Source organism: Pangasianodon hypophthalmus, chromosome 27, assembly GCF_027358585.1.
Source record: "Pangasianodon hypophthalmus isolate fPanHyp1 chromosome 27, fPanHyp1.pri, whole genome shotgun sequence".
Lineage (NCBI taxonomy): Eukaryota > Metazoa > Chordata > Actinopteri > Siluriformes > Pangasiidae > Pangasianodon > Pangasianodon hypophthalmus.
Genome location: NC_069736.1, coordinates 10,967,585 through 10,981,978, shown reverse-complemented (window position 1 = coordinate 10,981,978; position 14,394 = coordinate 10,967,585). Strand labels below are relative to the sequence as shown.

General features: G+C 39.8%; 1 protein-coding gene across 5 annotated transcripts in view; it reads left to right on the top strand.

The window, feature by feature from the left end:
* Nucleotides 1–14,394, top strand: part of mcc (MCC regulator of WNT signaling pathway) — a 149,427-nt gene that overhangs the window by 59,942 nt on the left and 75,091 nt on the right. The gene's annotated exons all lie outside the window — the stretch shown is intronic.

Sequence of the window (14,394 nt, the reverse complement as noted above, 5' to 3'; positions counted from 1 at the left end):
TCTGCTTGGCAACTGTGTTATAAAAGATTAAACTACTTTAAGAGCAAGCATACTATCACTTGTTGAAACAGCTACAACAGCAGAAGACCACATTGGGTTCTACTCCTGTCAGCCAAGAACAGGAATCTGAGGCTATCATGGGCTCAGACTCACAGAAACTGGGCAGTCACCTTGTCTTCACCTTGTGAAATCACCTTGTCTTTTTCCAGTCTTCAGCTGTCCAGTTTGGATGAGTCTGTGCCCATGATAGCCTCAGATTCTTGTTCTTAGCTGACAGGATTGGAACCTGATGTTGTCTTCTGCTGTTGTAGCCTATCCACTTCAAGGTTTGATGTGTTGTGCATTCTGAGATGTACTTTTCTGCTCACCACAGTAGTTAAGAGTGCTTATTTTAGTTACTGTAGACTGCCTGTCAGCTCAGACCAATCTGGTCATTCTCCTCTGATCTCTCTCATCAACAAGGTGTTTCAGCTGGCAGACCCTCCAATCACTCGCTCCAATCATTTCGCTCCATTCGGTGTAAACCCTAGAGACTGTTGTGCGTGTGAAATTCCCAAGAGATCAGCAGTTTCTGAAATACTCAAACCAGCCCATCTGGCACCAACAACCATGCCACACTTAGTCACAGAGATTTTTCCCCCATTCGGAAGTATGATGTGTAAAAATGTGAAAATTTCAGCTTTCATTTCTTGATATTAACATTTAGATGTGTTATACAACTTAGAACATGGGACTTTTTGTGGCAGACCACCAAATTAAAAAAAAAATCTTTTCCCATGACTGTAAAAGTATTGGAACAAATAGTCAATCAAGTAAATACCACTTAATATTTGGTTGTATATCCCTTGTGTGCAATAACTGCATCAAGTTAGTGACCCTCTGACATCACCAAACTGTTGCATTCTTCTTTTGTGGTGCTTTTCCAGGCTTGGACTGCAGGTTCTTTCAACTGTCGTTTTGGGGGTATTTCTCCCTTCAGTCTCCTCTTCAGGAGGTAAAATGCATCCTCAGTTGGGTTAAGGCCTGGTGATTGACTTGGCCAGTCTAAAATCTTTCACTTATTTCCCCTGATGAAGTCTTTGTTGTGTTGGCAGTGTATTTTGGGCCATTGTCTTGCTGCATGACAAAGTTCCTCTCAATTAGATTGGATGCATTTCTGGATGCATTTCTCTGTAAATTGGCAGACAGAATGTTTCTGTAGACTTCTGAATGCATTCAGTTTCATCATCATCAGATTAGTGAGCCCGTTCCAGAAGCATCCACATGAGCCCAGGCCATGACATTACCTCCACTGTCCTTGACCAATGATCTTTTATGTTTTGGATCATGAGCAGATTGTTTCTTTCTCTACACCTTGGCTTTTCCAACATAAGGGGTTTGAACTCAACTTTAGACCCAACAAAGACAACATCTACTACTACAGGTCAGTGTAGTTTATTCTCTGTAGCATAAGAATCCTGAGGAAAAACTGTCAGCAGGAATGTTTATAGAATCCATAAGCTTGATAAGAAAATAGATCATCTTAAAAGTGACTTGATATTTCTGATCTGCTTTAAGTGCTGCAGATTAATCCACAAACTTAATTTGGACATTTTTCATTTCAAACAAAAGGCTTACTTCACCTACAAGAACTTACGAAGACAACAAGACTGAAAGAACAAAGTCACCTGTTCATTCCCATCTGAAAAAGTTGTCACCATACGCAGTGATTTAGAACTAAATTTCACTGAGGTATCTGTGTTATTTAAAGGCCTTAAATTTATACCCACAAAGAATTTACTGCGGTGATTGACACTAAAGATTTGACATAATAAACATTTGTGAAAGATTCTTCACATTTCCTACAAATCCTCAAATTTGTAGAAAGGACAGTCAAAGAACAGTTTTTCCCACCTGGTTTCTGAATGTTGGTTTACTTTTTGGGGAAAAAATTACTATTGTGGTTTTTTTGTTGTTGTTGTCACCTGTGGTTTGTTTGTTTGTGGAAGTTGATGAGGACCACACAATTGTTATTTAGGACCTGATAAATAAAAACATAAAATTGAAAGAAAGTATAGTTTCTTTTCCCATGACTGTAGGCAGCACCAGACTTTCACTCTAATGATAAAGTATTTTTTTTTCTGTACAGGAAATCATGTATATTATAATTCATTACAGAGTTAAATTCCAACTAGCTACCTTGCGTGCCTTATTGTTCAATTCAGTTTTTTGTTCCAGTTCAGTCTTTCTTCCTTAATAGTTGACATGTCTTTGTCTTTGTAAGTATCACACTTTGCCAGTGTGGGAGATAGTGAGCAGGAACCACACGAGAGAGGGATAAGGTGCAAAAGGCATGTTTTTATTTTTAAAATCTTCAAAAAGTTCAGAGGAGGTACAGTGGTGTTCTGTTTGCTGAGTATGGCGGGGTGAGGACGGAGGCTGGCGGTGTGGACAGCAGGACTGGCGCGGCGACAGCAGCGGGCCCTCAGTGGGCTCTGAATATGGCCAGCAGACGGGCAGGGTTAGCAGCAGCCTCCCGTGGCATCTTCCTCCTCGTTGTCTGGAAAAAACAGAAACAACACTGTTAGCAAGAGGCCGGAGCCCAGAACTCACCCCCTGTCATCTGCCGCCGTCTCCTTTTATACTCTCCAGGTGTCTCCCCGATGGTAGCAGAACTCTGCTGCCGCTTTCACCGGGGATAAACCTCAATGGGTGAGGATCTCGGCTTTGAGCTGGTTGTAGTCTGCGGCCTCCGCCGGGTCCATAGCATGGTAGGCCAGCTGGGCTTCCCCCCCCGAGAGATAAGGGATAAGGATGAGGGCCCAATCTTCCTCTGGCCAGCCCTCTTGGAGCGCTGTGTGCTCGAACGTGCGCAGGTATGCCTCCATGTCATTGTTGCTCGTCATCTTGGTCAGGAGGTGCTGTGCTTCTCAGCAGGGGTCGGGGAGAGGGATGGCAGCCGCTGACTGTCTTTGACGCTGCAATTCCTGGGTGGCCAGCCATAATCCCTGGGCCAGATCTTGTGTCACGGCCTGCTGGTGTAGTCTTCAAAAATAAAGTTCAGAGGACGTGCAGTGGTGTTCTGTGCACTGACTGTGGCGGCGTGAGGACGGAAGCTGGCGGCGTGAGCAGCAGCGGAGACAGTGGTGGGCTCCCAGTGGGCTCTGAATACGGCTGGCAGACGGGCAGGTCGTTCAGTTCGGCAGTAGTGTGAGGAGCGCTTGCTGGTTTTCTGGCGCAGGCTACTGGCCTGTCTTAACAGTAAATGACACGTATCTGTAGAGACCTCTGAAATAACCGCCATGTGCAGTTTCCAAATCAATTAAACTTTATGTACTTGATTTTCTTGTTTTTTATGACGTGAAAGTTTTCAAGTTAGAGAAATAGATGTATAATTGACAGAAATCTGAGTTACGTTTGAGCCCTGTGGTGTAGGGAATGCTAGAGACAGTGGTCTGGATTATGAAGCTGACAGGTGAGTTACCATACATTCACGTTCTCAGCTTGCACAGTTATAATTTTCCTCACTTTCAAAATGAACCAGCACTCAGTTCTTTGTCTTTTTGACATACTCTGTCCTGTCAGAAGGGTGGTATGGTAGTGCAGTAGGTAACAGTGCTGCCTTACAGCTCCAGGGTCCTGGGTTCAGTCGTGAGCTTGGGTTACTGAAGATGAATGAATAAATGTCGTGTTAAGAGAGAGAACCTTTCTCAGAATCACTGCCGATCTCTTCTTCTCTGTCCTATAATTGTGTCTAAAGGTGAGTTGAACACAGATTTTATGTGGATCTTGGGCACAACTTGAAATCAACCTTAATATTAGTGACAACAAAAAAATATTGTGGGTAAATAATTCCATAAATAAAACCATTTCATTCCATATCATATCCATATCATATATATTAGTATGTGGCTTTCACTTTAGTATGTGGTAATCGTAAAATTTGACAGGTCTAGGTCAAAGGTCATCATTAATCAAATGAATGTTGACAGGTTAATGATGATAGGATCCCACTGAAAATCTAAATGTGGTTTTAAACACATACAGTCAGGTCCATAAATATTGGGACAGTGACACAGTTTTGGTAATTTTGCCTCTGTACACCACCACAGTGGATTTGAAATGAAGCAGTCAAGATGTGACTGAAGCATAGACTTTCAGCTTTAATTCAAGGGGTTTAACAAAAATATTGCATTAACCGTTTAGGAATTACAGCCATTTTTTACAGAGTTCCTCCATTTTCACAGGCTCAAAAGTAATGGGACAATTGACTGATAAGCAGTTTCATGGCCAGCTGTGGCCTTTTTCCTCATATCATGATAAATTAAGGAGATAAAAGGTCTGGAGCTGATTCCAAGTGTTGAATTTGCATTTGGTAGCTGTTCATGGGAACTCTCAATATGCCGTCCAAAGAGGTGTTGATGCAAGTGAAGGAGGCCATCATTAGGGTGAAAAACCAAAACAGACCTATCAGAGAGATAGCAGAAACTTTAGGAGGGCCAAATCAACAATTTGGTACATTCTTAAAAAGAAGGAATGCACTGGCGAGCTCAGCAACACCAAAAGGCCTGGGAGACCACAGAAAACAACTAAAGTGGATGATTGCAGAATTCTTTTCTTATTGAAGAACAACCCCTTCACAACATCTAGCCAAGTCAGGAACACTCTGGAGGAGGTAGGCCTATCATTGTCAAAGTCTACAATCAAGAGCCACCTTCATGAATGTAAATACAGACGGTTTACCTCAAGATGCAAACCTCTGGTAACTCTCAAGAACACAAAGGCCAGATTAGACTTTGCTAAAAAACCTCTAAAAAAAGCCTGACCAGTTCTGATGCAAGATTAACTTGTACCAGAATGATGGGAAGAGAAAAGTATGGAGAAGGAAAGGAAGGGCTCATGATCCAATGCATACCACATCATCCGTCAAACATGTGGAGGCAGTGTTATGGCATGGGCATGTTTGGCTGCCAATGGAACTGGGTCACTGGGGTTTATTGATAATGTGACTGTTGACAGAAGTAGCAGGATGAATTCTGAAGTGTACAGAGCTATACTTTCTGCTCAGATTCAGTCAAATGCTGCAAAACTGATAGGACAGCGCTTCACAGTACAGATGGATAACAACCCAAAACATACTGTGAAAGCAGCCCAAGAGCTTGGAAATTAAATGTTCTTAAATGGCCGAGTCAGTCACCTGACCTCAACCCAACTGAGCTGCTTTTCACTTACTGAAGGCAAATCTGAAGGCAGAAAGACCCACAAACAAGCAGCAACTGAAGATGGCTGCAGTAAAGACCTGACAAATCATCTCAAGGGAGGAAACTCAGCATTTGGTGATGTCCATGGGGTCCAGACTTCAGGTAGTCATTGACTGCAAAGGATTTACCTCCAAGTAATAAAAATAATCCTAATATTTATGATTATATTAGTTTGTCCCATTACTTTTGAGCCTGTGAAAATGGAGGAACTCTGTAAAAAATGGCTGTAATTCCTAAACAGTTAATGCAATATTTTTGTTAAACCCCTTGAATTAAAGCTGAAAGTCTATGCTTCAGTCACATCTTGACTGCTTCATTTCAAATCCACTGTGGTGGTGTACAGAGGCAAAATTACCAAAACTGTGTCACTGTCCCAATATTTATGGACCTGACTGTATGTTAAAAACATATCTGTAAAAGAATGTCACACACATTAATTTTCTCACCATTTTCTTTTTCCCCAAGGGGTTGTTTCAGTTAGACACACAAACATACAAGCACACACATGCATGCACACACATGTGCACACACAATTTTCCTGCCATTTTTTACTTCCAAAAAGGGATAACTCAATTAGACACACACATAACCTCCCTCTGTTGCAAATCATAAACCTGAGGTGTTCCACAAATGTGTTACATGAGTAAAGTAATGTCTCTCTCTCTCACACTCACACACACACACACACACACACACACACACAAACACCATTTTCCCAACACGGGTTGGTTAAATTTGATACACGAATTTGGTTAGAAACAAATAAACACACACTTTACCTTTTTTAGTTGGAGCCATCCTGTCACATCCCTTAACCCATCCAAGTAAAGAATAAGGTCCCTTAAGCCATTCTTTACTTGGCCCCACACCAATGGGGATGAGAAGTGGATATTCTGTGTTTTCCATAGATGAAAAGTTTAAGGAAAATGTTGTTCTGTGTGTAAGGAAAGTGTAGTATCTGTAATAAATTTGGGGTGTCTCTGTCTAGGGTGGGGTGAGGGTATCCTGGGTGTTCCATAGATGGTGATAATGACAAAAAACATGTTTTCTTTTGCCCAAATGGTTAGAAACAAATAAACACCCCAACACTTTTTTTCTTCCTTTTTTTTTAGCTGGAGCTGTCCCATCCCGTCCCTTAACCCATTGCTTTCTTTGCTTGGATACAATCCATCCTGTTTGTAATGGGCATGGGAAGTGTTCCGTAAGTTAAAAGTTTAAGGAAAGTGTTGTAGTATCTGTCATAAACCTGGGATGACTCGGTCTGGGGTGTCTGGGGTCTGGGTGTTCGATAGATGGTAAAAATGATACAAACGTTTTCATTAGCCTCAGTGGTTAAAAATGAGTAAACACACAAACACATACACATGCGCACACACACGCATTACCTTTTTTTTTTTTTAAACACGAACAAAAACTAAAAAAAAACAAAAAAAAACATGGTGGAAACTCCTTAGAAAAGGCTGAAACTTCCAGAATTTCGCATTCTGGGATCCTGCCAAGAAATTTCACATCTTCGGGAAATCCAGCAAAGGATTAAAGAACTTCCAAGCTCTTCTTCAAAACCTTTAAGAGATCACGGAGTTCTCAGCAGGTAAGAAATTGTAATTTTATAGTGTTTAAAATTGTTAAATTATAACTGTATTAGAATGTTCAAGTCATTTTATATTTTATTTTGCTATTAATATTATCTTCACATAATAATTCTATTCAAAGACCAATAGCTTCTGTACTACCCCAGCCTAGTGGTCGTACAAACTCCATGTAAGAAACTACATAAAAGTGTGAATATTTCAAACTTTAATGTCTTTCAATTATTATATGCAAAAATATTTTATTTATTTTATGTTTAAAGGTTGAGGATATCCCAATTATTAGTTATGATGAATCAAATGCTTCAGGTGAGATGATGATATCTATATTTCGCCTTCTGTTTCATTCTATTTCACCCATCCACTCAGTGCTAAAAGCTTTCTTTCACATTATCTGTGACTTTTTTTTCTCTTTTAGAGTGATGCCAAAGATAAAAGAACAAGAGGAGGATAATCAAGAAGAATAAAATAACGTCAGAGAAGCCGATAATGAACTTGAGCAGATCAATATAGCATTGAATGTATTCTTCCAGCTAAAGACAGCTTTATTGGAAAGCTTTGGACATCTTGAAAATACATTCCAACAAGGTCCAGGTAAGGGAATCACTGTACAGTACCCTTGAATTCTTGAATAGTTGTGTCACAGGGAACATACATTTGATTAGAAAATTCTACAATAGACATGGCACAGAAACAGCCTTAAAGTTACAGAGGCCAAAAAATACCCAGAGTCTTTTTTTTATTTGAATCATGATCCATACACAACTATAATGAATCATGATCCATACACAACAAAATAATTCCAAAATCAAATAAAAGCCAAATAAATTGATAAATAAATAAAACAGGAATTACACTGTACAACAGTTTATCACTGTGCTGGGACACTATTTTGCACTGAGCCAGTCTGAGGATAAACTCATTGGACAATAGTTGAACTTGAGTAGTTGAACTACCACCATTCATTATTCCTATCCATTTTTTCCCTATTTTTCTGTTTTCACACTGTTCACAATGTTTACACTGTTGATAATGTTTGTATTGCACTGCCACTTTACTTCCACTCAAGCCTGCTGCTTGTATCTACAGTGTTTACACCCAGTGAACTACCACATCAGACTCTTACACTGTATTCGTTTCTTTTACATACAGTCAGGTCCATGAGTATTTGGACAGTGACATTTTTCATAATTTTGCCTCTGTACAGCACCACAATAGATTTGAAATCAAGACGTGATTGAAGTGTAGACTTTCAGCTTTAATTCAAGGGGTTTAACAAAAATATTGCATTAACCATTTAGGCATTACAACCATTTTTTACACAGTACCTCCATTTTCACAGGCTCAACACTAATTGGACAATAGACTGATAAGCAGTTCTATGGCCAGATGTGGCTTGTTTCCTCATGATTTCATGACAGATTAAGGAAGTAAAAGGTCTGGAGTTGATTCCAAGTGTTGAATTTGCATTTGGTAGCTGTTCAACTTCCACTATCCGGTCTAAAGAGGAGTCGAAGCAAGTGAAGGAGGCCATCATTATGCTGAAAAAACAAAATAGAACAATCAGAGAGATAGCAGAAACTTTAGAAGTGGCCAAATCAACAATTTGGTCCATTCTTAACAAGAAGGAATGCACTGGTGAGCTCAGCAGCACCAAAATGCCTGGAAGACCACAGAAGACAACTAAAGTGATCTCAGAATTCTTCCTTGGTGAAGAAAAACCCCTTCACAACATCTAGCCAAGTCAAGAACGCTCTGGAGGAGGTAGGCATATCATTGTTAAAGCCTACAATCAAGAGACACCTTCATTAATGTAAATATGAATGTAAATACAGACAGTTCACCTCAGGATGCAAAGCAATAGTAGCACTTAAGAAAAGAAAGGCCAGATTAGACTTTGCTATAAAACCTCTAAAAAAGTGCCTGACCAGTTCTGATGCAAGATTAACTTGTACCAGAATGATGAGAAGAGAAGATTATGGAGATGGAAAGGAAGGGCTCATGATCCATAGCATACCCCATCATCTGTCAAACATGGTGGAGCAAGAGTTATGGCATGAGCATGTAAGGCTGCCAATGGAACTAGGTCGGTGGTGTTTACTGATGATGTGAGTGCTGACAGAAGTAGCAGGATGAATTCTGAAGTGTACAGAACTATACTTTCTGCTCAGATTTATTCAAATGCTGCAAAACTGATAGGACAGCGCTTCACAGTACAGATGGATAATGACCCAAAACGTACCACGAAAGCAACTCAAGAGCTTCTTAAGGCAAAGAAATGAAATGTTCTTAAATGGCGAGTCAGTCACCTGACCTCAACCCAATTGAGCATGCTTTTCACTTACTGAAGACAAAAGTAGGCAGAAAGACCCACAAACAAGTAGCAACTGAAGGCAGCTGCAGTAAAGGCCTAGCAAATCATCTAACGGAGGAAACTCAGCATTTTGTGATGTCCATGGGTTCCAGACTTCAGGCAGTGAATAACTGCAAAGGATTTGCATCCAAGTATTAAAAATAATCCTACTATTTATGATTATTTTAGTTTGTCCAATTAGTTTTGAGCCTGTGAAAATGGAGGGATTATGTAAAAATGGCTGTAATTCCTAAACGGTTAATGCAATTTTTTTTTGTTAAACCCCTTGAATTAAAGCTGAAAGTCTACACTTCAGTCACATCTTGCTTCATTTCAAATCCATTGTGGTGGTGTACAAAAATTATGGCAAAATTATGAAAATTGTGTCATTGTCCAAATACTTAAGGACCTAACTATATATTATTATTTTGTTTTATTTATAATATAAAATTACTTTTATTATACTTCTAACTCTCTGTGCTGCTGTAATAGGTGAATTTCCCTCTGGGATGAATAAAGTGATCTATCTATCTACTGAGCATAATTTTTTTTATACAGCTGGCTAAGGAGGAACAAGTGGATGAGAAATACAGCTGTGGGAAAAAGAAAGTACAATTTACAATTTAATTTTGGAGAGGGCCAAAATTTCTCCAAAACGATTTGAGAGACTGAAAAACTCCTACAGAGAATGTTTACTTCAAGTTATTGTTGCTAATGGTGGTTCTCATCTGGTTTCTGAATGTTGGTTTACTTATTGGGAAAAAAAAGACTACATATTGAAATCTACTGTGGTTTTTTTGTTGTCACCTGAGGTTATTTGTTTATAGAAATTGGTTAGGACCACGCCATTGCTATTTAGGTCCTGATAAATAAAAACATAAAATTGATGAAGGTTGTACTTTTTCTCATGACTATACTTATTTTCTGAGTGTGATATGTAAATAAGACAAAGATATACCTGATTGGTCACCCTATTATAATTTTCTGTGACTTTGAACCTCTGGAAACTTACTTTGGTATCATCAGATACCAGGAAAAGTATTATGATCTAGGGGTCTGTGGGCACCTGCTCTACCATTTCCTGTAAAAAGCAAACTCCTGCTTCCTCTATGTAGAACGTACGACAACAAAAGCATTGTGATCATTCGGATCAAGAGAGAGTGCTTATAGGAACATGGGATTCTGTTGAAATCGCAAAAGCTATCGAAAAGGGGTGGGTGGTAGAAGGTGATTGAAGTGTGACACTTTCCTTACAAGTTGGTTTCACAAGGTTTCATTAAAATATTCCTAAAGACAAAATAGGAAAGTTCAATATATCCATCCTAGATTGATGAAGCCACTAAATGTGAGTACAGTATAAGGAGAATGAGGGGCTCAAGCTTACCAAACTGTATTTTCGTTAATCCTGCCAAAAGATCCATGGCTAAATTTGAGCTAAATTCTTAGCTGTGGGGTAAGATGGGTCAAAGACTAGGCAGATTGAGGACAACATTGATCAGTGATCCTACTGAGTTTTTACAGTTCAAGTTCTCAGCTATACAGTATATAATGTGAACTCTTTCTCTTTTTTGAATGATGAGTTTACAACTGTATAGCGGCATTATGCAGACAAGAAACTGATTTTCCTGGGGAATGCTAAAGTTTTCCTTGGCATTTTCACTACAGTGTATGCTAGACATAAATTGTACATTTTGATGGACCAGTTGTTGTTTGTACATTGACACTGACAGTGTCATCTTTAAAAATAAGGAAGGTGGCTGGATGCCACCTTTGAGTGATTACTTGGGTGGTCTTACAAGCAATCTAGAAATTGGTGATCAAATTGTAGAATTCATAAGCGCAGGCTCTAAAAACTATGTTTACAAAACTTTAAAAGGAAAAAACACTATATTTAACACTAAATTATACCCAGTTTCGAAGTTGTCAACATAACTGATAGACCTGGTTAACGGACTTGTGAAAATTCAGGATCAATCTAGACAACTTGTAACATCACACAGCCAAACAACAGTCAGAATGGTTCAGGCTTATGTATGATAAGCATGTTTTATTACCTAATTTTTTTTTATTAAACTGCCTGTATATATTTTTTTTTTCTGTTCACGTGTTTTCAACAGTAGTATTGAAAATATGAATGTGCCTGGATTTTATGCAATTATGCAGCTGCCCTTTTCGTGTATCAATCTGTAGACTGAGTAATAACAGAATAATTTTTTTTAATCAAAATGTTGGAAAAATGTGAAGAGCCATTGTCAAAACATTTCCTGAAAACATTGTCTGGTGTTATATGTGTTGGCAACCTTAGTATGATGAATCAGATGACCAGAATAAATATCAATTTTCTTCAAGGAATCCCTGATTCTTTGTGTAATGACAAACTATTTCCCCCCAAAACAAACTTATGGAAATTGATGATGAAATCTGCCAGTAAAAATGATGAAGTAGAAAGAGCTTTTACGAAATATACCAATCAGCCATAAAATTATGACCCCCTGCCTAATATTGTGTTGGTCCTCCTTTTGCTGCCAAAACAGCCCTGACCCATCGAGGCATGGACTCCACTAGATCCCTGAAGGTGTGCTGTGGTATCTGGCACAAAGACGTTAACAGCAGATCCTTTAAGTCCTGTAAGTTGCGAGGTGGGGCCTCCATGGAGCGGACTTGATGGCCAGCACACCCCACAGATGTTTGATTGGATTGAGATCTGGGGAATTTGGAGGCCAAGTCAACACCTTGAACTCTTTGTCATGTTCCTCGAACCATTCCTGAACAGTTTTTACAGTGTGGAAGGGCGCATTGTCCTGCCGAAAGAGGTCACTTCCATTAGGGAATACCTTTGCCATGAAGGGGTGTACCTGGTCTGCAACAATGTTTAGGTAGGTGGTACGTGTCAAAATAGCATCCACATTAATGCCAGGATGAATCAGATGACCAGAATAATATGACCAGAATATTCCCAGCAGAACATTGCCCAGAGCATCACACTGCATCCGCCAGCTTATGACCTTGCCCTACCTAAAAAAACAGAAAGCAAAACAGAAGCAACAGTGATCAAAGGATTTCAACCAGAGACATGAGACATATCTAGATGCATTCTCGAAGGATGCATTCCCTCTGCAGACTCGGACATTAAACCCCTGAGCTGGGGAATGCACTGTCTGGGCCATTGAGACAGCAGTTCTTGATTTCAGTACACTCCTGAGGCATCATATTTAGTGTATGCCAATGATTGTAATGAGCTAACGGATATGGCGAAAGTTAAATTCTCTTCTACTGGATAAAGAGGGAACTGTTCTCCTGCAGAGTGTGGCATGTGTGCACAGACATAACATGACTCGTTGATGTGTCTGTGCACAGTGGAATTTAAGAATGATTCCCTTGGTACACCTATGTAGCGTCCCTTTCCCAAGCTTCTGCAGGGGGTAAAATGACAATAAAGGCAAAGGTAAACAGTGACAGTGTCACTGAAAGCTTCATGATGAGTATTAAATGCTAGTTTTTGTAATAAGTACCTTAGTAGACGTTCTCTGGTTAGATAATATCTCTGTATGGTCAGGCATACTACCTTAGGATGACGCGCGTTATTCGCAAATGGTCACTGGTAGAATGTTGTGTTAAAATTGCACCTAATACAAGATTTGTTTATGGCCTTAGTTCTGGTTTGGGGGTGCATTGTAATAAGTGCAATGAAACCAATAACCTCATGCTCTCAGATCATGTGTGTAAATGTTTGTCAATCAAATAAAGCAGAATAATTTAAAATATTTTTTTTTCCTCTGTTGATTTCTTCTCAGGACAGAGGCTGGGGCACCCTGGCCCTCTGTATGATGGTTTCTGTGGGAAGTCTTCAACTTCCCAAACTGGATGGAGGCCTGGCTCTTCTTAATTTTCATCACTATTTCTGGGCCTGCAACCTCCTCAACCTTCTTTATTGGGTTATCCCCAACTCTTCCCACAGCTATCCACTCTGAGCCCATATCGAGACCTCCTCCTCGCAAAGTTTGTTACATGCTTTAATCTGTTTCCAGCTTCCTATACTCAAAACCCAATGTAGACATGTAGGCATGGACTGGGACAGAAGGGGTGGGGGCATACATTGACGTGCCTTCCATTTTTTTCTTTTTTAATGTGGTAATATATTGGTCTACATTGAGCCTGCCAAGTGTAACATTTCACCACAGCAAAATCCAATAAAAAAAGATGTTGAGAAAAAAAATGTGACTCCGAAAAATGAGTAATGATTTTGTTTAAAAAATGACAAGATCCGCCTTGGGATGCCCCATCTGGGAATGACTTTGCACAGGAGTTTCTTAGCCACAGTCAGGATATTTTGAAAACATGGCAATAATTAAAGCCTTGTGCTGGAGTCAGTTCAGTGTACTTCATCGTTAAATGTTCAAATCATTTGTATTAGAAAGTGAAACAGTATTTTCAGTGCACACCATCTGCAATATGTGACAGGCACCTGAAAGGGCTGTGGTTTTGGCAGTGTAATCAGCAAGAGCATTGCCCAACTACACAACATCCTGTTTGTGTGTGTGCGTGGCAGTTAGACGCACGGTGAGTTTAATGGTGTCTACTAGATTATTGATAAGATACTGATGAGCAATAGGTTTGCCAGTTGATGTGAGGAAACCCCTATGCTTCCACAGTATGCCTGTGTGATAAGTGGTTTTAAAGGCATAATTACTGTCAGTGAAAATTGTAGCAGATTTATCATCAGCAACTGATACATGCCCAGCTCAGCTGCCTGTGCAGAGAGCAAACCAGTAAGTCTATGAGCCTCAACCACAGAGTGCTCCATGACAATCGCATATGCAGAGGAAGGTGACCCATAATCTAAACAGAGGCTAGAGCCACAAATAATATCATATCTGCATTAAAGTCTGGTTGATCACTTAAGTCAGGTCTAGGTTTTGTCACAATGTCCAGAACTGTCAAGCAGTGGTGAGGAGCTCCATTCTCAGAAGTAGGAAGCAAGCGGGATTTAGAGTGATACACCAATGTATTGTTAATTTTGGAGTGTAAAGAGAATATTAGGGAATGTGAGCAGTATGGCATTTGAAAGGTACATGGCATTTGCATGCCAAAGTAATGATTTTATGAACATCGTGAGGTACATAAATGTGTAGTTCATGCATTCCAAATAGATCAGTTGAACTGAGCATGGCCTTGGCTGTGGAGGCAAGGGAGCACATGCAGGGAGGATGAC